This window comes from Nothobranchius furzeri, chromosome 3, assembly GCF_043380555.1.
Source record: "Nothobranchius furzeri strain GRZ-AD chromosome 3, NfurGRZ-RIMD1, whole genome shotgun sequence".
Lineage (NCBI taxonomy): Eukaryota > Metazoa > Chordata > Actinopteri > Cyprinodontiformes > Nothobranchiidae > Nothobranchius > Nothobranchius furzeri.
This window is the reverse complement of record NC_091743.1, coordinates 91,017,236-91,040,422: the sequence shown is the minus strand read 5'-3', so window position 1 is coordinate 91,040,422 and position 23,187 is coordinate 91,017,236. Positions and strand designations below refer to the sequence as shown.

The following is a 23,187-nucleotide window of genomic DNA, read 5'->3' as shown; positions in this document are numbered from 1 at the left end:
CTCTTATCATGTGAGAAATAATTGGTGAAATTGAGCTGAATTTCTTCCCTGTGTTAGTTGTAAGTGCATAATCTTTGAAAGGACTTTTGAACAGATGTCATAAAGGACGCACTCGACGAAGATGGGATTCGAACCCATGCGTGCATTGCACAATGGATTAGCAATCCATCGCCTTAACCACTCGGCCACCTCGTCTGTTTGTACCATGGATGATGACGACAGCCACGTTTGCACATTTACTATTGCACGGGTACAAACGTCATTGTCAAGCCTGACTAAACACTGATGAGTGGTCCAAATTTTAAATGTTACAGTATAATACAAGGGGAATTAGCTCAAGTGGTAGAGCGCTCGCTTAGCATGTGAGAGGTAGTGGGATCGATGCCCACATTCTCCAAAGTCATCCAAGCTTGTTCTTTTCCTCAGAAGGTACATTTTCGAAATTTCATTGTACCTACGAGGACAGTACATTGAACCGGAATTCGTGAAGCATTTTCGCAAGTAATAAAAAAAAGACTGCATGACTCCAATTTATGATGATCTAACTTATCTGATCAGTACCCTTCCACATACAGTGTGACATTTGCTTTAATCATTCAGAAGTGGCTTCAGTTTGTAAAAGCTTACAAATAATTTCCGTAATATGACATCAAACCTTCCATGAAAATGTATGCAATTGACACTGGGAAAAACAATATTTTAAAGAGAAGTCCATTTAAAAGCTAGGATGTCACTTTGGAATGGAAATGCGCATTGCGTGTTTTAGGCTTAGTACTAATTGTGTAGGTAGGTTCCCTGAACAAACTCAATCTAAGATGGGACTCATGAGATATTCCCACCTTTTTCGGCAATTCATTTGGTCAGCCTTATGCCGACCTGTGGGTAGAGTTCCTGACAAGCTCAACTGAGAAAGGTACTCTTGAGATTGAAGTCTTACAACTCTTATCATGTGAGAAATAATTGGTGAAATTGAGCTGAATTTCTTCCCTGTGTTAGTTGTAAGTGCATAATCTTTGAAAGGACTTTTGAACAGATGTCATAAAGGACCTACTCGACGAAGATGGGATTCGAACCCATGCGTGCATAGCACAATGGATTAGCAATCCATCGCCTTAACCACTCGGCCACCTCGTCTGTTTGTACAATGGATGATGACGACAGCCATGTTTGCACATTTACTATTGCACGGGTACAAACGTCATTGTCAAGCCTGACTAAACACTGATGAGTGGTCCAAATTTTAAATGTTACAGTAAAATACAAGGGGAATTAGCTCAAGTGGTAGAGCGCGCGCTTAGCATGTGAGAGGTAGTGGGATCGATGCCCACATTCTCCAAAGTCATCCAAGCTTGTTCATTTCCTCAGAAGGTTCATTTTCGAAATTTCATTGTACCTACGAGGACAGTACATTGAACCGGAATTCGTGAAGCATTTTCGCAAGTAATAAAAAAAAGACTGCATGACTCCAATTTATGATGATCTAACTTATCTGATCAGTACCCTTCCACATACAGTGTGACATTTGCTTTAATCATTCAGAAGTGGCTTCAGTTTGTAAAAGCTTACAAATTATTTCCGTAATATGACATCAAACCTTCCATGAAAATGTATGCAATTGACACTGGGAAAAACAATATTTTAAAGAAAAGTCCCTTTAAAAGCTATGAAGTCACTTTGGAATGGAAATGCGCATTGCGTGTTTTAGGCTTAGTACTAACTGTGTAGGTAGGTTCCATGAACAAACTCAATCTAAGATGGGACTCATGAGATATTCCCACCTTTTTCGGCAATTCATTTGGTCAGCCTTATGCCGACCTGTGGGTAGAGTTCCTGACAAGCTCAACTGAGAAAGGTACTCTTGAGATTGAAGTCTTACAACTCTTATCATGTGAGAAATAATTGGTGAATTTGAGCAGAATTTCTTCCCTGTGTTAGTTGTAAGTGCATAATCTTTGAAAGGACTTTTGAACAGATGTCATAAAGGACCTACTCGACGAAGATGGGATTCAAACCCATGCGTGCATAGCACAATGGATTAGCAATCCATCGCCTTAACCACTTGGCCACCTCATCTGTTTGTACCATGAATGATGACGACAGCCATGTTTGCACATTTACTATTGTACAGTTACAAACGTCATTGTCAAGCCTGACTAAACACTGATGAGTGGTCCAAATTTTAAATGTTCCAGTATAATTCTAGGGGAATTAGCTCAAGTGGTAGAGCGCTCGCTTAGCATGTGAGAGGTAGTGGGATCGATGCCCACATTCTCCAAAGTCATCCAAGCTTGATCATTTCCTCAGAAGGTTCATTTTCGAAATTTCATTGTACCTACGAGGACAGTACATTGAACCGGAATTCGTGAAGCATTTTCGCAAGTAATAAAAAAAAGACTGCATGACTCCAATTTATGATGATCTAACTTATCTGATCAGTACCCTTCCACATACAGTGTGACATTTGCTTTAATCATTCAGAAGTGGCTTCAGTTTGTAAAAGCTTACAAATTATTTCCGTAATATGACATCAAACCTTCCATGAAAATGTATGCAATTGACACTGGGAAAAACAATATTTTAAAGAGAAGTCCCTTTAAAAGCTAGGAAGTCACTTTGGAATGGAAATGCGCATTGCGTGTTTTAGGCTTAGTACTAACTGTGTAGGTAGGTTCCCTGAACAAACTCAATCTAAGATGGGACTCATGAGATATTCCCACCTTTTTCGGCAATTCATTTGGTCAGCCTTATGCTGACCTGTGGGTAGAGTTCCTGACAACCTCAACTGAGAAAGGTACTCTTGAGATTGAAGTCTTACAACTCTTATCATGTGAGAAATAATTGGTGAAATTGAGCAAAATTTCTTCCCTGTGTTAGTTGTAAGTGCATAATCTTTGAAAGGACTTTTGAACAGATGTCATAAAGGACCTACTCGACAAAGATGGGATTCGAACCCATTCGTGCATAGCACAATGGATTAGCAATCCATCGCCTTAACCACTCGGCCACCTCGTCTGTTTGTACCAATGGTTGATGACGACAGCCATGTTTGCACATTTACTATTGCACGGGTACAAACGTCATTGTCAAGCCTGACTAAACACTGATGAGTGGTCCAAATTTTAAATGTTACAGTAAAATATAAGGGGAATTAGCTCAAGTGGTAGAGTGCTCGCTTAGCATGTGAGAGGAAGTGGGATCGATGCCCACATTCTCCAAAGTCATCCAAGCTTGTTCATTTCCTCAGAAGGTTCATTTTCGAAATTTCATTGTACCTACGAGGACAGTACATTGAACCGGAATTCGTGAAGCATTTTCACAAGTAATAAAAAAAAAGACTGCATGACTCCAATTTATGATGATCTAACTTATCTGATCAGTACCCTTCCACATACAGTGTGACATTTGCTTTAATCATTCAGAAGTGGCTTCAGTTTGTAAAAGCTTACAAATTATTTCCGTAATATGACATCAAACCTTCCATGAAAATGTATGCAATTGACACTGGGAAAAACAATATTTTAAAGAGAAGTCCCTTTAAAAGCTAGGAAGTCACTTTGGAATGGAAATGCGCATTGCGTGTTTTAGGCTTAGTACTAACTGTGTAGGTAGGTTCCCTGAACAAACTCAATCTAAGATGGGACTCATGAGATATTCCCACCTTTTTCGGCAATTCATTTGGTCAGCCTTATGCTGACCTGTGGGTAGAGTTCCTGACAAGCTCAACTGAGAAAGGTACTCTTGAGATTGAAGTCTTACAACTCTTATCATGTGAGAAATAATTGGTGAAATTGAGCAGAATTTCTTCCCTGTGTTAGTTGTAAGTGCATAATCTTTAAAAGGACTTTTGAACAGATGTCATAAAGGACCTACTCGACAAAGATGGGATTCGAACCCATGCGTGCATAGCACAATGGATTAGCAATCCATCGCCTTAACCACTCGGCCACCTCGTCTGTTTGTACCATGGATGATGACGACAGCCATGTTTGCACATTTACTATTGCACGGGTACAAACGTCATTGTCAAGCCTGACTAAACACTGATGAGTGGTCCAAATTTTAAATGTCACAGTAAAATACAAGGGGAATTAGCTCAAGTGGTAGAGCGCTCGCTTAGCATGTGAGAGGTAGTGGGATCGATGCCCACATTCTCCAAAGTCATCCAAGCTTGTTCTTTTCCTCAGAAGGTTCATTTTCGAAATTTCATTGTACCTACGAGGACAGTACATTGAACCGGAATTCGTGAAGCATTTTCACAAGTAATAAAAAAAAGACTGCATTACTCCAATTTATGATGATCTAACTTATCTGATCAGTACCCTTCCACATACAGTGTGACATTTGCTTTAATCATTCAGAAGTGGCTTCAGTTTGTAAAAGCTTACAAATTTTTTCCGTAATATGACATCAAACCTTCCATGAAAATGTATGCAATTGACACTGGGAAAAACAATATTTTAAAGAGAAGTCCCTTTAAAAGCTAGGAAGTCACTTTGGAATGGAAATGCGCATTGCATGTTTTAGGCTTAGTACTTACTGTGTAGGTAGGTTCCCTGAACAAACTCAATCTAAGATGGGACTCATGAGATATTCCCACCTTTTTCGGCAATTCATTTGGTCAGCCTTATGCCGACCTGTGGGTAGAGTTCCTGACAAGCTCAACTGAGAAAGGTACTCTTGAGATTGAAGTCTTACAACTCTTATCATGTGAGAAATAATTGGTGAAATTGAGCTGAATTTCTTCCCTGTGTTAGTTGTAAGTGCATAATCTTTGAAAGGACTTTTGAACAGATGTCATAAAGGACCTACTCGACGAAGATGGGATTCAAACCCATGCGTGCATTGCACAATGGATTAGCAATCCATCGCCTTAACCACTCGGCCACCTCGTCTGTTTGTACCATGGATGATGACGACAGCCACGTTTGCACATTTACTATTGCACGGGTACAAACGTCATTGTCAAGCCTGACAACACTGATGAGTGGTCCAAATTTTAAATGTTACAGTATAATACAAGGGGAATTAGCTCAAGTGGTAGAGCGCTCGCTTAGCATGTGAGAGGTAGTGGGATCGATGCCCACATGCTCCAAAGTCATCCAAGCTTGTTTGTTGCCTCAAAAGTTTATTTTTCGAAATTTCATTGTACCTACGAGGACAGTACATTGAACCGAAATTCGTGAAGCATTTTCGCAAGTAATAAAAAAAAGACTGCATGACTCCAATTTATGATGATCTAACTTATCTGATCAGTACCCTTCCACATACAGTGTGACATTTGCTTTAATCATTCAGAAGTGGCTTCAGTTTGTAAAAGCTTACAAATAATTTCCGTAATATGACATCAAACCTTCCATGAAAATGTATGCAATTGACACTGGGAAAAACAATATTTTAAAGAGAAGTCCATTTAAAAGCTAGGAAGTCACTTTGGAATGGAAATGCGCATTGCGTGTTTTAGGCTTAGTACTAATTGTGTAGGTAGGTTCCCTGAACAAACTCAATCTAAGATGGGACTCATGAGATATTCCCACCTTTTTCGGCAATTCATTTGGTCAGCCTTATGCCGACCTGTGGGTAGAGTTCCTGACAAGCTCAACTGAGAAAGGTACTCTTGAGATTGAAGTCTTACAACTCTTATCATGTGAGAAATAATTGGTGAAATTGAGCTGAATTTCTTCCCTGTGTTAGTTGTAAGTGCATAATCTTTGAAAGGACTTTTGAACAGATGTCATAAAGGACGCACTCGACGAAGATGGGATTCGAACCCATGCGTGCATTGCACAATGGATTAGCAATCCATCGCCTTAACCACTCGGCCACCTCGTCTGTTTGTACCATGGATGATGACGACAGCCACGTTTGCACATTTACTATTGCACGGGTACAAACGTCATTGTCAAGCCTGACTAAACACTGATGAGTGGTCCAAATTTTAAATGTTACAGTATAATACAAGGGGAATTAGCTCAAGTGGTAGAGCGCTCGCTTAGCATGTGAGAGGTAGTGGGATCGATGCCCACATTCTCCAAAGTCATCCAAGCTTGTTTGTTTCCTCAAAAGTTTATTTTTCGAAATTTCATTGTACCTACGAGGACAGTACATTGAACCGGAATTCGTGAAGCATTTTCGCAAGTAATAAAAAAAAGACTGCATGACTCCAATTTATGATGATCTAACTTATCTGATCAGTACCCTTCCACATACAGTGTGACATTTGCTTTAATCATTCAGAAGTGGCTTCAGTTTGTAAAAGCTTACAAATAATTTCCGTAATATGACATCAAACCTTCCATGAAAATGTATGCAATTGACACTGGGAAAAACAATATTTTAAAGAGAAGTCCATTTAAAAGCTAGGAAGTCACTTTGGAATGGAAATGCGCATTGCGTGTTTTAGGCTTAGTACTACTTGTGTAGGTAGGTTCCCTGAACAAACTCAATCTAAGATGGGACTCATGAGATATTCCCACCTTTTTCGGCAATTCATTTGGTCAGCCTTATGCCGACCTGTGGGTAGAGTTCCTGACAAGCTCAACTGAGAAAGGTACTCTTGAGATTGAAGTCTTACAACTCTTATCATGTGAGAAATAATTGGTGAAATTGAGCTGAATTTCTTCCCTGTGTTAGTTGTAAGTGCATAATCTTTGAAAGGACTTTTGAACAGATGTCATAAAGGACCTACTCGACGAAGATGGGATTCGAACCCATGCGTGCATAGCACAATGGATTAGCAATCCATCTCCTTAACCACTCGGCCACCTCGTCTGTTTGTACAATGGATGATGACGACAGCCATGTTTGCACATTTACTATTGCACGGGTACAAACGTCATTGTCAAGCCTGACTAAACACTGATGAGTGGTCCAAATTTTAAATGTTACAGTAAAATACAAGGGGAATTAGCTCAAGTGGTAGAGCGCGCGCTTAGCATGTGAGAGGTAGTGGGATCGATGCCCACATTCTCCAAAGTCATCCAAGCTTGTTCATTTCCTCAGAAGGTTCATTTTCGAAATTTCATTGTACCTATGAGGACAGTACATTGAACCGGAATTCGTGAAGCATTTTCGCAAGTAATAAAAAAAAGACTGCATGACTCCAATTTATGATGATCTAACTTATCTGATCAGTACCCTTCCACATACAGTGTGACATTTGCTTTAATCATTCAGAAGTGGCTTCAGTTTGTAAAAGCTTACAAATTATTTCCGTAATATGACATCAAACCTTCCATGAAAATGTATGCAATTGACACTGGGAAAAACAATATTTTAAAGAAAAGTCCCTTTAAAAGCTATGAAGTCACTTTGGAATGGAAATGCGCATTGCGTGTTTTAGGCTTAGTACTAACTGTGTAGGTAGGTTCCATGAACAAACTCAATCTAAGATGGGACTCATGAGATATTCCCACCTTTTTCGGCAATTCATTTGGTCAGCCTTATGCTGACCTGTGGGTAGAGTTCCTGACAAGCTCAACTGAGAAAGGTACTCTTGAGATTGAAGTCTTACAACTCTTATCATGTGAGAAATAATTGGTGAATTTGAGCAGAATTTCTTCCCTGTGTTAGTTGTAAGTGCATAATCTTTGAAAGGACTTTTGAACAGATGTCATAAAGGACCTACTCGACGAAGATGGGATTCGAACCCATGCGTGCATAGCACAATGGATTAGCAATCCATCGCCTTAACCACTTGGCCACCTCATCTGTTTGTACCATGAATGATGACGACAGCCATGTTTGCACATTTACTATTGTACAGTTACAAACGTCATTGTCAAGCCTGACAACACTGATGAGTGGTCCAAATTTTAAATGTTACAGTATAATACAAGGGGAATTAGCTCAAGTGGTAGAGCGCTCGCTTAGCATGTGAGAGGTAGTGGGATCGATGCCCACATTCTCCAAAGTCATCCAAGCTTGTTTGTTTCCTCAAAAGTTTATTTTTCGAAATTTCATTGTACCTACGAGGACAGTACATTGAACCGAAATTCGTGAAGCATTTTCGCAAGTAATAAAAAAAAGACTGCATGACTCCAATTTATGATGATCTAACTTATCTGATCAGTACCCTTCCACATACAGTGTGACATTTGCTTTAATCATTCAGAAGTGGCTTCAGTTTGTAAAAGCTTACAAATAATTTCCGTAATATGACATCAAACCTTCCATGAAAATGTATGCAATTGACACTGGGAAAAACAATATTTTAAAGAGAAGTCCATTTAAAAGCTAGGAAGTCACTTTGGAATGGAAATGCGCATTGCGTGTTTTAGGCTTAGTACTAATTGTGTAGGTAGGTTCCCTGAACAAACTCAATCTAAGATGGGACTCATGAGATATTCCCACCTTTTTCGGCAATTCATTTGGTCAGCCTTATGCCGACCTGTGGGTAGAGTTCCTGACAAGCTCAACTGAGAAAGGTACTCTTGAGATTGAAGTCTTACAACTCTTATCATGTGAGAAATAATTGGTGAAATTGAGCTGAATTTCTTCCCTGTGTTAGTTGTAAGTGCAAAATCTTTGAAAGGACTTTTGAACAGATGTCATAAAGGACCTACTCGACGAAGATGGGATTCGAACCCATGCGTGCATAGCACAATGGATTAGCAATCCATCGCCTTAACCACTCGGCCACCTCGTCGGTTTGTACCATGGATGATGACGACAGCCATGTTTGCACATTTACTATTGCACGGGTACAAACGTCATTGTCAAGCCTGACTAAACACTGATGAGTGGTCCAAATTTTAAATGTTACAGTAAAATACAAGGGGAATTAGCTCAAGTGGTAGAGTGCTCGCTTAGCATGTGAGAGGAAGTGGGATCGATGCCCACATTCTTCAAAGTCATCCAAGCTTGTTCATTTCCTCAGAAGGTTCATTTTCGAAATTTCACTGTACCTACGAGGACAGTACATTGAACCGGAATTCGTGAAGCATTTTCGCAAGTAATAAAAAAAAGACTGCATGACTCCAATTTATGATGATCTAACTTATCTGTTCAGTACCCTTCCACATACAGTGTGACATTTGCTTTAATCATTCAGAAGTGGCTTCAGTTTGTAAAAGCTTACAAATTATTTCCGTAATATGACATCAAAACTTCCATGAAAATGTATGCAATTGACACTGGGAAAAACAATATTTTAAAGAGAAGTCCCTTTAAAAGCTAGGAAGTCACTTTGGAATGGAAATGCGCATTGCGTGTTTTAGGCTTAGTACTAACTGTGTAGGTAGGTTCCCTGAACAAACTCAATCTAAGATGGGACTCATGAGATATTCCCACCTTTTTCGGCAATTCATTTGGTCAGCCTTATGCCGACCTGTGGGTAGAGTTCCTGACAAGCTCAACCGAGAAAGGTACTCTTGAGATTGAAGTCTTACAACTCTTATCATGTGAGAAATAATTGGTGAAATTGAGCAGAATTTCTTCCCTGTGTTAGTTGTAAGTGCATAATCTTTGAAAGGACTTTTGAACAGATGTCATAAAGGACCTACTCGACGAAGATGGGATTCGAACCCATGCGTGCATAGCACAATGGATTAGCAATCCATCGCCTTAACCACTCGGCCACCTCGTCTGTTTGTACCATGGATGATGACGACAGCCATGTTTGCACATTTACTATTGCATGGGTACAAACGTCATTGTCAAACCTGACTAAACACTGATGAGTGGTCCAAATTTTAAATGTTACAGTATTACACAAGGGGAATTAGCTCAAGTGGTAGAGCGCTCGCTTAACATGTGAGAGGTAGTGGGATCGATGCCCACATTCTCCAAAGTCATCCTAGCTTGTTTGTTTCCTCAAAAGTTTATTTTTCGAAATTTCATTGTACCTACGAGGACAGTACATTGAACCGAAATTCGTGAAGCATTTTCGCAAGTAATAAAAAAAAGACTGCATGACTCCAATTTATGATGATCTAACTTATCTGATCAGTACCCTTCCACATACAGTGTGACATTTGCTTTAATCATTCAGAAGTGGCTTCAGTTTGTAAAAGCTTACAAATAATTTCCGTAATATGACATCAAACCTTCCATGAAAATGTATGCAATTGACACTGGGAAAAACAATATTTTAAAGAGAAGTCCCTTTAAAAGCAAGGAAGTCACTTTGGAATGGAAATGCGTATTGCGTGTTTTAGGCTTAGTACTAATTGTTTAGGTAGGTTCCCTGAACAAACTCAATCTAAGACGGGACTCATGAGATATTCCCACCTTTTTCGGCAATTCATTTGGTTAGCCTTATGCCGACCTGTGGGTAGAGTTCCTGACAAGCTCAACTGAGAAAGGTACTCTTGAGATTGAAGTCTTACAACTCTTATCATGTGAGAAATAATTGGTGAAATTGAGCAGAATTTCTTCCCTGTGTTAGTTGTAAGTGCATAATCTTTGAAAGGACTTTTGAACAGATGTCATAAAGGACCTACTCGACGAAGATGGGATTCGAACCCATGCGTGCATAGCACAATGGATTAGCAATCCATCGCCTTAACCACTCGGCCACCTCGTCTGTTTGTACCATGGATGATGACGACAGCCATGTTTGCACATTTACTATTGCACGGGTACAAACGTCATTGTCAAGCCTGACTAAACACTGATGAGTGGTCCAAATTTTAAATGTTACAGTAAAATACAAGGGGAATTAGCTCAAGTGGTAGAGCGCTCGCTTAGCATGTGAGAGGTAGTGGGATCGATGCCCACATTCTCCAAAGTCATTCAAGCTTGTTCATTTCCTCAGAAGGTTCATTTTCGAAATTTCATTGTACCTACGAGGACAGTACATTGAACCGGAATTCGTGAAGCATTTTCGCAAGTAATAAAAAAAAGACTGCATGACTCCAATTTATGATGATCTAACTTATCTGATCAGTACCCTTCCACATACAGTGTGACATTTGCTTTAATCATTCAGAAGTGGCTTCAGTTTGTAAAAGCTTACAAATAATTTCCGTAATATGACATCAAACTTTCCATGAAAATGTATGCAATTGACACTGGGAAAAACAATATTTTAAAGAGAAGTCCCTTTAAAAGCAAGGAAGTCACTTTGGAATGGAAATGCGCATTGCGTGTTTTAGGCTTAGTACTAATTGTGTAGGTAGGTTCCATGAACAAACTCAATCTAAGATGGGACTCATGAGATATTCCCACCTTTTTCGGCAATTCATTTGGTTAGCCTTATGCCGACCTGTGGGTAGAGTTCCTGACAAGCTCAATTGAGAAAGGTATTCTTGAGATTGAAGTCTTACAACTCTTATCATGTGAGAAATAATTGGTGAAATTGAGCAGAATTTCTTCCCTGTGTTAGTTGTAAGTGCATAATCTTTGAAAGGACTTTTGAACAGATGTCATAAAGGACCTACTCGACGAAGATGGGATTCGAACCCATGCGTGCATAGCACAATGGATTAGCAATCCATCGCCTTAACCACTCGGCCACCTCGTCTGTTTGTACCATGGATGATGACGACAGCCATGTTTGCACATTTACTATTGCACGGGTACAAACGTCATTGTCAAGCCTGACTAAACACTGATGAGTGGTCCAAATTTTAAATGTTACAGTAAAATACAAGGGGAATTAGCTCAAGTGGTAGAGCGCTCGCTTAGCATGTGAGAGGTAGTGGGATCGATGCCCACATTCTCCAAAGTCATTCAAGCTTGTTCATTTCCTCAGAAGGTTCATTTTCAAAATTTCATTGTACCTACGAGGACAGTACATTGAACCGGAATTCGTGAAGCATTTTCGCAAGTAATAAAAAAAAGACTGCATGACTCCAATTTATGATGATCTAACTTATCTGATCAGTACCCTTCCACATACAGTGTGACATTTGCTTTAATCATTCAGAAGTGGCTTCAGTTTGTAAAAGCTTACAAATAATTTCCGTAATATGACATCAAACCTTCCATGAAAATGTATGCAATTGACACTGGGAAAAACAATATTTTAAAGAGAAGTCCCTTTAAAAGCAAGGAAGTCACTTTGGAATGGAAATGCGCATTGCGTGTTTTAGGCTTAGTACTAATTGTGTAGGTAGGTTCCCTGAACAAACTCAATCTAAGACGGGACTCATGAGATATTCCCACCTTTTTCGGCAATTCATTTGGTTAGCCTTATGCCGACCTGTGGGTAGAGTTCCTGACAAGCTCAACTGAGAAAGGTACTCTTGAGATTGAAGTCTTACAACTCTTATCATGTGAGAAATAATTGGTGAAATTGAGCAGAATTTCTTCCCTGTGTTAGTTGTAAGTGCATAATCTTTGAAAGGACTTTTGAACAGATGTCATAAAGGACCTACTCGACGAAGATGGGATTCGAACCCATGCGTGCATAGCACAATGGATTAGCAATCCATCGCCTTAACCACTCAGCCACCTTGTCTGTTTGTACCATGGATGATGACGACAGCCATGTTTGCACATTTACTATTGCACGGGTACAAACGTCATTGTCAAGCCTGACTAAACACTGATGAGTGGTCCAAATTTTAAATGTTAAAGTAAAATACAAGGGGAATTAGCTCAAGTGGTAGAGTGCTCGCTTAGCATGTGAGAGGAAGTGGGATCGAAGCCCACATTCTCCAAAGTCATCCAAGCTTGTTCATTTCCTCAGAAGGTTCATTTTCGAAATTTCATTGTACCTACGAGGACAGTACATTGAACCGGAATTCGTGAAGCATTTTCGCAAGTAATAAAAAAAAGACTGCATGACTCCAATTTATGATGATCTAACTTATCTGTTCAGTACCCTTCCACATACAGTGTGACATTTGCTTTAATCATTCAGAAGTGGCTTCAGTTTGTAAAAGCTTACAAATAATTTCCGTAATATGACATCAAACCTTCCATGAAAATGTATAAAATTGACACTGGGAAAAACAATATTTTAAAGAGAAGTCCCTTTAAAAGCTAGGAAGTCACTTTGGAATGGAAATGCGCATTGCGTGTTTTAGGCTTAGTACTAACTGTGTAGGTAGGTTCCCTGAACAAACTCAATCTAAGATGGGACTCATGAGATATTCCCACCTTTTTCGGCAATTCATTTGGTCAGCCTTATGCCGACCTGTGGGTAGAGTTCCTGACAAGCTCAACCGAGAAAGGTACTCTTGAGATTGAAGTCTTACAACTCTTATCATGTGAGAAATAATTGGTGAAATTGAGCTGAATTTCTTCCCTGTGTTAGTTGTAAGTGCATAATCTTTGAAAGGACTTTTGAACAGATGTCATAAAGGACCTACTCGACGAAGATGGGATTCGAACCCATGCGTGCATAGCACAATGGATTAGCAATCCATCGCCTTAACCACTCGGCCACCTCATCTGTTTGTACCATGAATGATGACGACAGCCATGTTTGCACATTTACTATTGCACGGGTACAAACGTCATTGTCAAGCCTGACTAAACACTGATGAGTGGTCCAAATTTTAAATGTTACAGTATAATACAAGGGGAATTAGCTCAAGTGGTAGAGCGCTCGCTTAGCATGTGAGAGGTAGTGGGATCGATGCCCACATTCTCCAAAGTCATCCAAGCTTGTTTTTTTCCTCAAAAGTTTATTTTTCGAAATTTCATTGTACCTACGAGGACAGTACATTGAACCAGAATTCGTGAAGCATTTTCGCAAGTAATAAAAAAAAGACTGCATGACTCCAATTTATGATGATCTAACTTATCTGATCAGTACCCTTCCACATACAGTGTGACATTTGCTTTAATCATTCAGAAGTGGCTTCAGTTTGTAAAAGCTTACAAATTATTTCCGTAATATGACATCAAACCTTCCTTGAAAATGTATGCAGTTGACACTGGGAAAAACAATATTTTAAAGAGAAGTCCCTTTGAAAGCAAGGAAGTCACTTTGGAATGGAAATGCGCATTGCGTGTTTTAGGCTTAGTACTAATTGTGTAGGTAGGTTCCCTGAACAAACTCAATCTAAGATGGGACTCATGAGATATTCCCACCTTTTTCGGCAATTCATTTGGTCAGTCTTATGCCGACCTGTGGGTAGAGTTCCTGACAAGCTCAACTGAGAAAGGTACTCTTGAGATTGAAGTCTTACAACTCTTATCATGTGAGAAATAATTGGTGAAATTGAGCAGAATTTCTTCCCTGTGTTAGTTGTAAGTGCTTAATCTTTGAAAGGACTTTTGAACAGATGTCATAAAGGACCTACTCGACGAAGATGGGATTCGAACCCATGCGTGCATAGCACAATGGATTAGCAATCCATCGCCTTAACCACTCGGCCACCTCGTCTGTTTGTACCATGGATGATGACGACAGCCATGTTTGCACATTTACTATTGCACGGGTACAAACGTCATTGTCAAGCCTGACTAAACACTGATGAGTGGTCCAAATTTTAAATGTTACAGTATAATTCAAGGGGAATTAGCTCAAGTGGTAGAGCGCTCGCTTAGCATGTGAGAGGTAGTGGGATCGATGCCCACATTCTCCAAAGTCATCCAAGCTTGATCATTTCCTCAGAAGGTTCATTTTCGAAATTTCATTGTACCTACGAGGACAGTACATTGAACCGGAATTCGTGAAGCATTTTCGCAAGTAATAAAAAAAAGACTGCATGACTCCAATTTATGATGATCTAACTTATCTGATCAGTACCCTCCCACATACAGTGTGACATTTGCTTTAATCATTCAGAAGTGGCTTCAGTTTGTAAAAGCTTACAAATTATTTCCGTAATATGACATCAAACCTTCCATGAAAATGTATGCAATTGACACTGGGAAAAACAATATTTTAAAGAGAAGTCCCTTTAAAAGCTACGAAGTCACTTTGGAATGGAAATGCGCATTGCGTGTTTTAGGCTTAGTGCTAACTGTGTAGGTAGGTTCCCTGAACAAACTCAATCTAAGATGGGACTCATGAGATATTCCCACCTTTTTCGGCAATTGATTTGGTTAGCCTTATGCCGACCTGTGGGTAGAGTTCCTGACAAGCTCAACTGAGAAAGGTACTCTTGAGATTGAAGTCTTACAACTCTTATCATGTGAGAAATAATTGGTAAAATTGAGCAGAATTTCTTCCCTGTGTTAGTTGTAAGTGCATAATCTTTGAAAGGACTTTTGAACAGATGTCATAAAGTACCTACTCAACGAAGGTGGGATTCGAACCCATGCGTGCATAGCACAATGGAATAGCAATCCATCGCCTTAACCACTCGGCCACCTCGTCTGTTTGTACCATGGATGATGACGACAGCCATGTTTGCACATTTACTATTGCACGGGTACAAACGTCATTGTCAAGCCTGACTAAACACTGATGAGTGGTCCAAATTTTAAATGCTACAGTATTACATAAGGGGAATTAGCTCAAGTGGTAGAGCGCTCGCTTAGCATGTGAGAGGTAGTGGGATCGATGCCCACATTCTCCAAAGTCATCCAAGCTTGTTCATTTCCTCAGAAGGTTCATTTTCGAAATTTCATTGTACCTACGAGGACAGTACATTGAACCGGAATTCGTGAAGCATTTTCGCAAGTAATAAAAAAAAGACTGCATGACTCCAATTCATGATGATCTAACTTATCTGATCAGTACCCTTCCACATACAGTGTGACATTTGCTTTAATCATTCAGAAGTGGCTTCAGTTTGTAAAAGCTTACAAATTATTTCCGTAATATGACATCAAACCTTCCATGAAAATGTATGCAATTGACACTGGGAAAAACAATATTTTAAAGAGAAGTCCCTTTAAAAGCTAGGAAGTCACTTTGGAATGGAAATGCGCATTGCGTGTTTTAGGCTTAGTACTAACTGTGTAGGTAGGTTCCCTGAACAAACTCAATCTAAGATGGGACTCATGAGATATTCCCACCTTTTTCGGCAATTCATTTGGTTAGCCTTATGCCGACCTGTGGGTAGAGTTCCTGACAAGCTCAACTGAGAAAGGTACTCTTGAGATTGAAGTCTTACAACTCTTATCATGTGAGAAATAATTGGTAAAATTGAGCAGAATTTCTTCCCTGTGTTAGTTGTAAGTGCATAATCTTTGAAAGGACTTTTGAACAGATGTCATAAAGGACCTACTCGACGAAGATGGGATTCGAACCCATGCGTGCATAGCACAATGGATTAGCAATCCATCGCCTTAACCACTCGGCCACCTCGTCTGTTTGTACCATTGATGATGACGACAGCCATGTTGGCACATTTACTATTGCACGTGTACAAACGTCATTGTCAAGCCTGACTAAACACTGATGAGTGGTCCAAATTTTAAATGTTACAGTGTAACACAAGGGGAATTAGCTCAAGTGGTAGAGCGCTCGCTTAGCATGTGAGAGGTAGTGGGATCGATGCCCACATTCTCCAAAGTCATCCAAGCTTGTTTGTTTGCTCAAAAGGTTATTTTTCGAAATTTCATTGTACCTACGAGGACAGTACATTGAACCGGAATTCGTGAAGCATTTTCGCAAGTAATAAAAAAAAGACTTCATGACTCCAATTTATGATGATCTAACTTATCTGATCAGTACCCTTCCACATACAGTGTGACATTTGCTTTAATCATTCAGAAGTGGCTTCAGTTTGTAAAAGCTTACAAATAATTTCCATAATATGACATCAAACCTTCCTTGAAAATGTATGCAATTGACACTGGGAAAAACAATATTTTAAAGAGAAGTCCCTTTAAAAGCAAGGAAGTCACTTTGGAATGGAAATGCGCATTGCGTGTTTTAGGCTTAGTACTAATTGTGTAGGTAGGTTCCCTGAACAAACTCAATCTAAGATGGGACTCATGAGATATTCCCACCTTTTTCGGCAATTCATTTGGTCAGCCTTATGCCGACCTGTGGGTAGAGTTCCTGACAAGCTCAACTGAGAAAGGTACTCTTGAGATTGAAGTCTTACAACTCTTATCATGTGAGAAATAATTAGTGAAATTGAGCAGAATTTCTTCCCTGTGTTAGTTGTAAGTGCATAATCTTTGAAAGGACTTTTGAACAGATGTAATAAAGGACCTACTCGACGAAGATGGAATTCAAACCCATGCGTGCATAGCACAATGGATTAGCAATCCATCGCCCTAACCACCCGGCCACCTCATCTGCTCTTAATGAGATTGATGACGACAGCCATGTTTGCACATTTACTATTGCACGTGTACAAACGTTATTGTCAAGCCTGACTAAACACTGATGAGTGGTCCAAATTTTAAATGTTACAGTATTTCACAAGGGGAATTAGCTCAAGTGGTAGAGCCCTCACTTAGTATGTGAGAGGTAGTGGTACGACACTGCGGACGACATTAAATCTTACCTGAAACTGCTGCCTAAGTATATGCGTAAATACAGTAAGACTGTTATTCACATGCGAGGTTATGACACCCGCTTACGCCAATCAGAGGTCACTAAAATTAATTTTGCTTCAGTGTGTAAGTTTGCCAAAACAATGTCGGACTCCGCAATTTTCTCTGGCCCCCTGCCAGATTGGACCAGTGACGACATGTTTAGCCCGCATGCTGTCCTTTTTTTTTGTGTTTTGTCTGGCTGTGAAGCAACCAGAATTGATGTCTGAAGGCTGGTGACAAGCCTTACAGATTTACTCTCAGGTGGAGCATCAAAGCGTCTGCTTTTAATGTCACGCCTGATACTTAGAACTTTATTGTTATTGTTTTTGAATGCTTTGTAATTCCAACCAGACAGGGAGTCAGAGGTGAAAGAGAAAGGAAAAGATAAAAGGTGGTGGGGGGGGGGGGTCCACAAAAATAAACAATAATGAACAAGTCTGCTTCTAGACCTGCAGAAAGAGAGAAGAAAAAAAGGGACTCAACAAAAATACAACAAGATCAAGCTATCACTGCGTCAACTTGATGAAGAAATATATAATCAGCATTGTTTAACTGAACAATCACACGATAATAAATCACAGTGCATTAAGTTCCCACCATAGCCTTAAGACGTGTTGAACGTGCCCAAGCCCATACTTTTGAGAGCACCATGTGAGCACCTGTGTGTGTACACATGTTTGTTTATGTAAGGTTTCTCTATAAAAGCGTCCAATAGAGAGTGTGAGGGACCACAGATCCGCCCCCCAAAGATGTGTCGGTGTAGGTTGTAAGGGCGCTACCGACACCTCTCTCCCTGGCTGCAGCTGAAGTGTGGCGGTCAGAAAGCCTCACACTGTTGCTCAACGTTTGACAAGCACATAGTAACGCACAACCTTCCGTCCCCAGTAACGGTAACAGAGTTGCAACAGTGGGAAAAGTAATTAATTAGATTATTCCGTTACCCAAAAAAATAATGCCGTTAGTAATGCCATTATTTTAAACAGCTTCATTCCCATCACTGGTAATAGTTTATTGCAAAATGTTATTTAAATATGTCAGAAAACATTAGTTGAAAAAAAATCTTGGCGTCAGTAACAGGAATTCTACCTGATGGCAGCAGAAAGTAAATTACATCTGACAAACATAAACTAACACAAAAATGTGTTGAAATATTCAACACATACAGTGTGTTGTACTTTTGTTGCAATTCTAACACATATTGTGTTCAAATGAACACAACACGTGTTTTCTGTTTCATAACACATTTTTTGCGTTATTTTTTAACACATCTGTTACAAGAGTGTAAGCTTTGGATGACCTCGGAGCTCTAGATGGAACTTGGAAAATAGGAAGTGAGTTCACTTTTAATGAAATGGTTCTTTATAAACTTTGACCAACCAGATCTGAGAAACTTGTATAGGCGTTTACCAAGACCCTCAGGCACTCCCCTTTCTTTGATGCTTAGAAAGCTCATTTCATTTAAATCTGTTAAACATCCATTTGTCAATACAGAATATGTTTATGTTTATTTATTTAGCAGATGCTTTTATCTAAAGCAACTTACAATTTATAACCTATAGGGCATGTTGTGATCTGTGAATATGATTGTAAACCTGTAGTTTGAAAGAAATCATATTATGAGACCAAACTAAGAATCATATTATTAAACAAAGTAAGAGTCATATCTTCTCCATAAGACCTTGGAGATGCAGCAGCATGTGAATAGTGGTAGAAGAGAAGTCAGGCGTTGGAATTGTTTTGACTATCTTCTGATACGCTGATTAGAAGCAGTGTGTTTTCTGCTTTGGAGACCAGACAGTTAAGAGGTGGCACGATCTCTGTTGACCTCTGAAATTGGCTGTGGACAAATACATTTGTTAACCTTTCACAACGTTACATTCCCCAGGGACCTGATTTACCCTTTGGCTGGGCACCAAGAGTATTCCAAGGTGGACTGCTCACAGATTCATCAAGAGGCAAAGAGCCCTCCGACCTCTTTGTTGGAGCGTTGTTGCTGCTTACTGGCTGTGTGCCACTGTCTGTTTGACCAGCGATCTGAGTAGATGAGGGGATGCCATTTCCAAACAACCCAGTTGACTTCCACTGAACTGTGATATATATATATAAGTATTTTTTGGAAGTCTTCTGCTGCTGTAAATCTGCTAGGAAGTTTCAGCTAGTCACAGCCACTAGTAAAAAGTAAAAAAATACCGTTGTAGATTTCTCTGTCAAGTAAAGAAGATCCCAGCGATTTATGAGTCCAGTAGTTAGAGTAGAAAATCTGATAGGAAAAAAAAAAAGAAAAGAAAAAGAGAATTCTTACATTTTTCTCAGAATTCTGACCTTTTTTCCTCAAAATTATGACTTTTAATCTCGGAATTCTGACAGGGAATTCAGGGGGAAAAAAGTCAGAATTCTCTTTCTTTTCTTTTCAGTGGCTCTAATCCTCTTCCGTACCTCTGACTTTACAGAGGGAACTGACCTTTGTTTAATACAAATTTTCTTTTCGTGAGGACAATTTAACATCCAACTCTCCTGAACTTCTTCACATTATCTATCTATCTATCTATCTATCTATCTATCTATCTATCTATCTATCTATCTATCTATCTATCTATCTATCTATCTATCTATCGTAAAGAGTTACAGCTACATGTCACAAATGTCACACGGGAACTTTTAATTACAGTTTTTCTCAGTCGCTTTGGTGCGTTTCTCAGAACACTATTAACATTTGCACAGCAGTTAGTGCATTTCTCAAAACAATTAGTGCAAACTGCAAAACCTAGTGGATAGCCTGCAAAAGCACGTCACATGCTCAAAATTGATCATCCATTCCTCAAAAGCAAGTATTCATGTCAATGAAACTGTCAGTGCCATCAAAATGAAAAGTCTTGACACCATCTCTATGAACAAGATAGTCAAATGGCTTTGTCATGTTTTCACTATGACAGTTTATAATTTCAGTGTTTTCCATTGCAAGAATATTTGGTGACACCAGAAAATGCTCAAGACAGCACTATGCCCTACTTGTACAGCCATTTGAAATGTGCAGTGAAGTTACTGTAGATGTTATGGGAGTTTTGGGAGTAACTGAGACACTGAATACGTACGTTTTACATTTTTACTGTATAGAAGTGTTTGTAATTCTACAGCATTGTGCAAAAGAAAAATATGCTACAGTCACTTGTTTACTGTAGAATACATGTAAACAAAAAATCACCCTTTTGGTTGAGCTGTGCACAAATGTGAACAATATACAGTACATGTAACAGTACATACAGTAGTGCACAGTACTGTAACATACAGGTACAGTAAATCATTCTGGCACATCCAGACGTTCCTGTCTGTCTGGCCACATATTTTCATCTACATCACAATGGATGTCATCCCTCGCAATGCAGCGAGGAAAGTATCTCCTGGAGTGGAGAAGTATACAGAAGTATAGAAATGGTACACACTAGCTCCTGCTCAGTTCATATATGCTTGCCAATTGAGGATTCACCTCCTCATGAGTGACAGATGAAATTCACCTGTGTTCAGTTGTTCAATTTAGGAGACATTTCCAGAATAAAATGATAAAGAAAGGTATAGAATTTGCTTGACAGATGACTGATATTTGACATTTGATAACTAGTTCAACAATTTTGTGTGTAATGACTCAAGCAATGAAAGTAAGACTATTAGTTTTATTGAGAGTGACTATTCAGCATCCATAAGTATAATTCATTTTGACTGACATGACATAAGCAAATGGAAATGTCAAAAAACAGCAGAGAGATGTATGAAAGCAACTGATACATGTCCAAAATCATTTGCAGTTTGTTCAGAGAAAGGAGAAATTGCTACCATGATGTGCACAAATGACTAAATGTTGTGGAGGTTGAACTAATAGTTATGAGAATTTTAATTCTGATCTGAGAAACGCACCAAAGCGACTGAGAAAAACTGTATAATTAATGTAATTTTTTTAAAGTCCATCTAGGGGTGGGCAATATCATGTCATTCATAATATTACCAATTATTATTTCCTTCCAAGAAAAATAAATCCATCATGTTAAACTAACTTCACTGATGTAGTTGCATCCACTAAACAGTCATGTGTTCATCAGCATGAAGTTATTGAAGTTATCTAAGCAAACATGGCTGGAATCAGTTTTACATGTAGTCTGTGTCTCTAAGTGTGTGTGCTGCTGTAATGAGTGGATGTCCCCACTGTGGGACTAATAACATTTACTCTATTCTATTATATTCATTCATATCAGCCAGTAGGAAAAAAACGTTTGAGGAATTTTGGCCTTTCCAGGCTTCCGTACCAGTAACCTGTTTATGGAAGAGGGGTTCGTCTCACGAACAGGAAAAACACACTGGTGAAGTGGTGAATTAAAATACCAGGATTCCTAATGTTTTAACTCGCTGTGTCACGAACTAATGTAGGAGAGGGAACATGTGAGTGAGTCACCCCGGTAGGGAGCCCAGCTTGCTGTGAGCCAGCGATCTGTGGCTGATGAGTGAAAACAAAAGAAAAACATTCGGGACTGAAGCTCCGTCAACACCGGCTGGCGACCGCGACGCGGCTGCATTTCTAAATAAAGCATGTCATTTTGGCGGCACACGCAGCTGCAGCTCACGGTTCTAGGAGAAAGAACCGGGCATGCCCGTCCCATCAACAGCAGGTGGAGCTCACCGCTCCGCCCATCTCACAACCAGAGCGGAAAAAAAACATCGGCTTGAATTATACAGACGGGATTTTGTGTGTGAAATAACGCCAGTTAAAGTATTAAGTGTTGTTTGTGTGCATGTTTTTCAGTAGCTAATGCTATCATTAATATCATGTTTGTTTTTTTTCCGTAAGCCCTACGCACTGTGAGTGATGTGTGTTTGGGGAGCAGGCGCTGGTTTAGCGTGAGATACTGGAGGTGTGGCGTGAGAGCGTGTGAAGAGGGTCAGATGTGTGTGTCTCACACTCAGTGCGTGAGAGTTGGCAGCCTTGAAACCATTAGCACTCACAATAACACTAAGGGATTATTACAATTTTTGGAGAAAAAAATATTCTGGTGTTTCATAATAATTTCTAATAATTAGCCTAAATGATTGTAGCAATCTCCGCTACTCAGGGGTCACAAGCACACAAACACACTGATAGTCTGGTTGCAACAATTGTGTTTCGCCAGACCCGCCCCACAGCACTTCTCTTTAGTTCACCACAGCCTTTAGCAGTTCAGCCCGGTCTTGTCTACTCCGTTTCGGAACCTCTGTTCCCATGAAGGTCTCTGCCTCGTCCACTTTCTCCTATATTTGTAGACAGTTAGATAATTATGTCCTCCAGCTGTGTCCAGTTCTTGTGGACACGTTCACTCATCTCTCCCCTGCAAACCTGCATGTCCCAGTGCATCGCCACAATGATGATCCCTAATAATTATCTGATCAGTAATCTCAGTTTACTATATTTTACTGAGCAGAATGACTAAGTCTCATGGGAGAAAACGATTTGCATTTTACAGGAAAAGCACATCGTTGATAGTTATTTTTACATTTATTTCAACAGATTATTGTTGTGTGTGAGGGACCAAGCCAAATGAGTGGAGGAACACAGGCAATTTCCAAAAATAGAGACTCTTTAATTTACTTTTTGTTTTAAAATATCCTCACAAAAGCAGCTCGAGCTCATAAAAGACGTCAAACAAAAAACAGAAACTCAATAAACTTCTAACTTAACATATTGACTGATTGAAACCATAACCGACCTCTCAAACAAAGACATACAAGGGTATATATACACACTGGCTGATCAGACCTTATGAACAATAGGGATTACTAGACAAACATTTACTAACTAAAACTAAAACCACAAATCAGTACAGTCAGATT

At 39.5% G+C, this 23,187-nt stretch overlaps 30 non-coding genes across 30 annotated transcripts; 12 read left to right on the top strand and 18 right to left on the bottom strand.

Annotated features, from left to right (window-relative positions):
* Nucleotides 1–113: 113 nt before the first annotated feature.
* Nucleotides 114–195, bottom strand: trnas-gcu (transfer RNA serine (anticodon GCU)). The gene has a single exon. It is a non-coding gene; the product is annotated as a tRNA-Ser (tRNA).
* Nucleotides 196–324: 129 nt separating this feature from the next.
* Nucleotides 325–397, top strand: trnaa-agc (transfer RNA alanine (anticodon AGC)). The gene has a single exon. It is a non-coding gene; the product is annotated as a tRNA-Ala (tRNA).
* Nucleotides 398–1,052: 655 nt separating this feature from the next.
* On the bottom strand, nt 1,053–1,134 carry trnas-gcu (transfer RNA serine (anticodon GCU)). The gene has a single exon. It is a non-coding gene; the product is annotated as a tRNA-Ser (tRNA).
* Nucleotides 1,135–1,991: 857 nt separating this feature from the next.
* trnas-gcu (transfer RNA serine (anticodon GCU)) lies at nt 1,992–2,073 on the bottom strand. The gene has a single exon. It is a non-coding gene; the product is annotated as a tRNA-Ser (tRNA).
* Nucleotides 2,074–2,202: 129 nt separating this feature from the next.
* Nucleotides 2,203–2,275, top strand: trnaa-agc (transfer RNA alanine (anticodon AGC)). The gene has a single exon. It is a non-coding gene; the product is annotated as a tRNA-Ala (tRNA).
* A 655-nt stretch (nt 2,276–2,930) lies between these two features.
* Nucleotides 2,931–3,012, bottom strand: trnas-gcu (transfer RNA serine (anticodon GCU)). The gene has a single exon. It is a non-coding gene; the product is annotated as a tRNA-Ser (tRNA).
* Nucleotides 3,013–3,871: 859 nt separating this feature from the next.
* Nucleotides 3,872–3,953, bottom strand: trnas-gcu (transfer RNA serine (anticodon GCU)). The gene has a single exon. It is a non-coding gene; the product is annotated as a tRNA-Ser (tRNA).
* A 129-nt stretch (nt 3,954–4,082) lies between these two features.
* Nucleotides 4,083–4,155, top strand: trnaa-agc (transfer RNA alanine (anticodon AGC)). The gene has a single exon. It is a non-coding gene; the product is annotated as a tRNA-Ala (tRNA).
* Nucleotides 4,156–4,810: 655 nt separating this feature from the next.
* On the bottom strand, nt 4,811–4,892 carry trnas-gcu (transfer RNA serine (anticodon GCU)). The gene has a single exon. It is a non-coding gene; the product is annotated as a tRNA-Ser (tRNA).
* Nucleotides 4,893–5,747: 855 nt separating this feature from the next.
* Nucleotides 5,748–5,829, bottom strand: trnas-gcu (transfer RNA serine (anticodon GCU)). The gene has a single exon. It is a non-coding gene; the product is annotated as a tRNA-Ser (tRNA).
* A 129-nt stretch (nt 5,830–5,958) lies between these two features.
* On the top strand, nt 5,959–6,031 carry trnaa-agc (transfer RNA alanine (anticodon AGC)). The gene has a single exon. It is a non-coding gene; the product is annotated as a tRNA-Ala (tRNA).
* Nucleotides 6,032–6,686: 655 nt separating this feature from the next.
* trnas-gcu (transfer RNA serine (anticodon GCU)) lies at nt 6,687–6,768 on the bottom strand. The gene has a single exon. It is a non-coding gene; the product is annotated as a tRNA-Ser (tRNA).
* Nucleotides 6,769–7,625: 857 nt separating this feature from the next.
* On the bottom strand, nt 7,626–7,707 carry trnas-gcu (transfer RNA serine (anticodon GCU)). The gene has a single exon. It is a non-coding gene; the product is annotated as a tRNA-Ser (tRNA).
* A 127-nt stretch (nt 7,708–7,834) lies between these two features.
* On the top strand, nt 7,835–7,907 carry trnaa-agc (transfer RNA alanine (anticodon AGC)). The gene has a single exon. It is a non-coding gene; the product is annotated as a tRNA-Ala (tRNA).
* Nucleotides 7,908–8,562: 655 nt separating this feature from the next.
* trnas-gcu (transfer RNA serine (anticodon GCU)) lies at nt 8,563–8,644 on the bottom strand. Its single transcript has one exon. It is a non-coding gene; the product is annotated as a tRNA-Ser (tRNA).
* Nucleotides 8,645–9,501: 857 nt separating this feature from the next.
* trnas-gcu (transfer RNA serine (anticodon GCU)) lies at nt 9,502–9,583 on the bottom strand. Its single transcript has one exon. It is a non-coding gene; the product is annotated as a tRNA-Ser (tRNA).
* Nucleotides 9,584–9,712: 129 nt separating this feature from the next.
* trnav-aac (transfer RNA valine (anticodon AAC)) lies at nt 9,713–9,785 on the top strand. Its single transcript has one exon. It is a non-coding gene; the product is annotated as a tRNA-Val (tRNA).
* A 655-nt stretch (nt 9,786–10,440) lies between these two features.
* Nucleotides 10,441–10,522, bottom strand: trnas-gcu (transfer RNA serine (anticodon GCU)). Its single transcript has one exon. It is a non-coding gene; the product is annotated as a tRNA-Ser (tRNA).
* Nucleotides 10,523–10,651: 129 nt separating this feature from the next.
* Nucleotides 10,652–10,724, top strand: trnaa-agc (transfer RNA alanine (anticodon AGC)). Its single transcript has one exon. It is a non-coding gene; the product is annotated as a tRNA-Ala (tRNA).
* A 655-nt stretch (nt 10,725–11,379) lies between these two features.
* Nucleotides 11,380–11,461, bottom strand: trnas-gcu (transfer RNA serine (anticodon GCU)). Its single transcript has one exon. It is a non-coding gene; the product is annotated as a tRNA-Ser (tRNA).
* Nucleotides 11,462–11,590: 129 nt separating this feature from the next.
* Nucleotides 11,591–11,663, top strand: trnaa-agc (transfer RNA alanine (anticodon AGC)). The gene has a single exon. It is a non-coding gene; the product is annotated as a tRNA-Ala (tRNA).
* A 655-nt stretch (nt 11,664–12,318) lies between these two features.
* Nucleotides 12,319–12,400, bottom strand: trnas-gcu (transfer RNA serine (anticodon GCU)). The gene has a single exon. It is a non-coding gene; the product is annotated as a tRNA-Ser (tRNA).
* An 857-nt stretch (nt 12,401–13,257) lies between these two features.
* On the bottom strand, nt 13,258–13,339 carry trnas-gcu (transfer RNA serine (anticodon GCU)). The gene has a single exon. It is a non-coding gene; the product is annotated as a tRNA-Ser (tRNA).
* Nucleotides 13,340–13,468: 129 nt separating this feature from the next.
* On the top strand, nt 13,469–13,541 carry trnaa-agc (transfer RNA alanine (anticodon AGC)). Its single transcript has one exon. It is a non-coding gene; the product is annotated as a tRNA-Ala (tRNA).
* A 655-nt stretch (nt 13,542–14,196) lies between these two features.
* Nucleotides 14,197–14,278, bottom strand: trnas-gcu (transfer RNA serine (anticodon GCU)). The gene has a single exon. It is a non-coding gene; the product is annotated as a tRNA-Ser (tRNA).
* Nucleotides 14,279–14,407: 129 nt separating this feature from the next.
* Nucleotides 14,408–14,480, top strand: trnaa-agc (transfer RNA alanine (anticodon AGC)). Its single transcript has one exon. It is a non-coding gene; the product is annotated as a tRNA-Ala (tRNA).
* A 655-nt stretch (nt 14,481–15,135) lies between these two features.
* trnas-gcu (transfer RNA serine (anticodon GCU)) lies at nt 15,136–15,217 on the bottom strand. The gene has a single exon. It is a non-coding gene; the product is annotated as a tRNA-Ser (tRNA).
* A 129-nt stretch (nt 15,218–15,346) lies between these two features.
* Nucleotides 15,347–15,419, top strand: trnaa-agc (transfer RNA alanine (anticodon AGC)). The gene has a single exon. It is a non-coding gene; the product is annotated as a tRNA-Ala (tRNA).
* A 655-nt stretch (nt 15,420–16,074) lies between these two features.
* On the bottom strand, nt 16,075–16,156 carry trnas-gcu (transfer RNA serine (anticodon GCU)). Its single transcript has one exon. It is a non-coding gene; the product is annotated as a tRNA-Ser (tRNA).
* A 129-nt stretch (nt 16,157–16,285) lies between these two features.
* Nucleotides 16,286–16,358, top strand: trnaa-agc (transfer RNA alanine (anticodon AGC)). The gene has a single exon. It is a non-coding gene; the product is annotated as a tRNA-Ala (tRNA).
* Nucleotides 16,359–23,187: the final 6,829 nt, after the last annotated feature.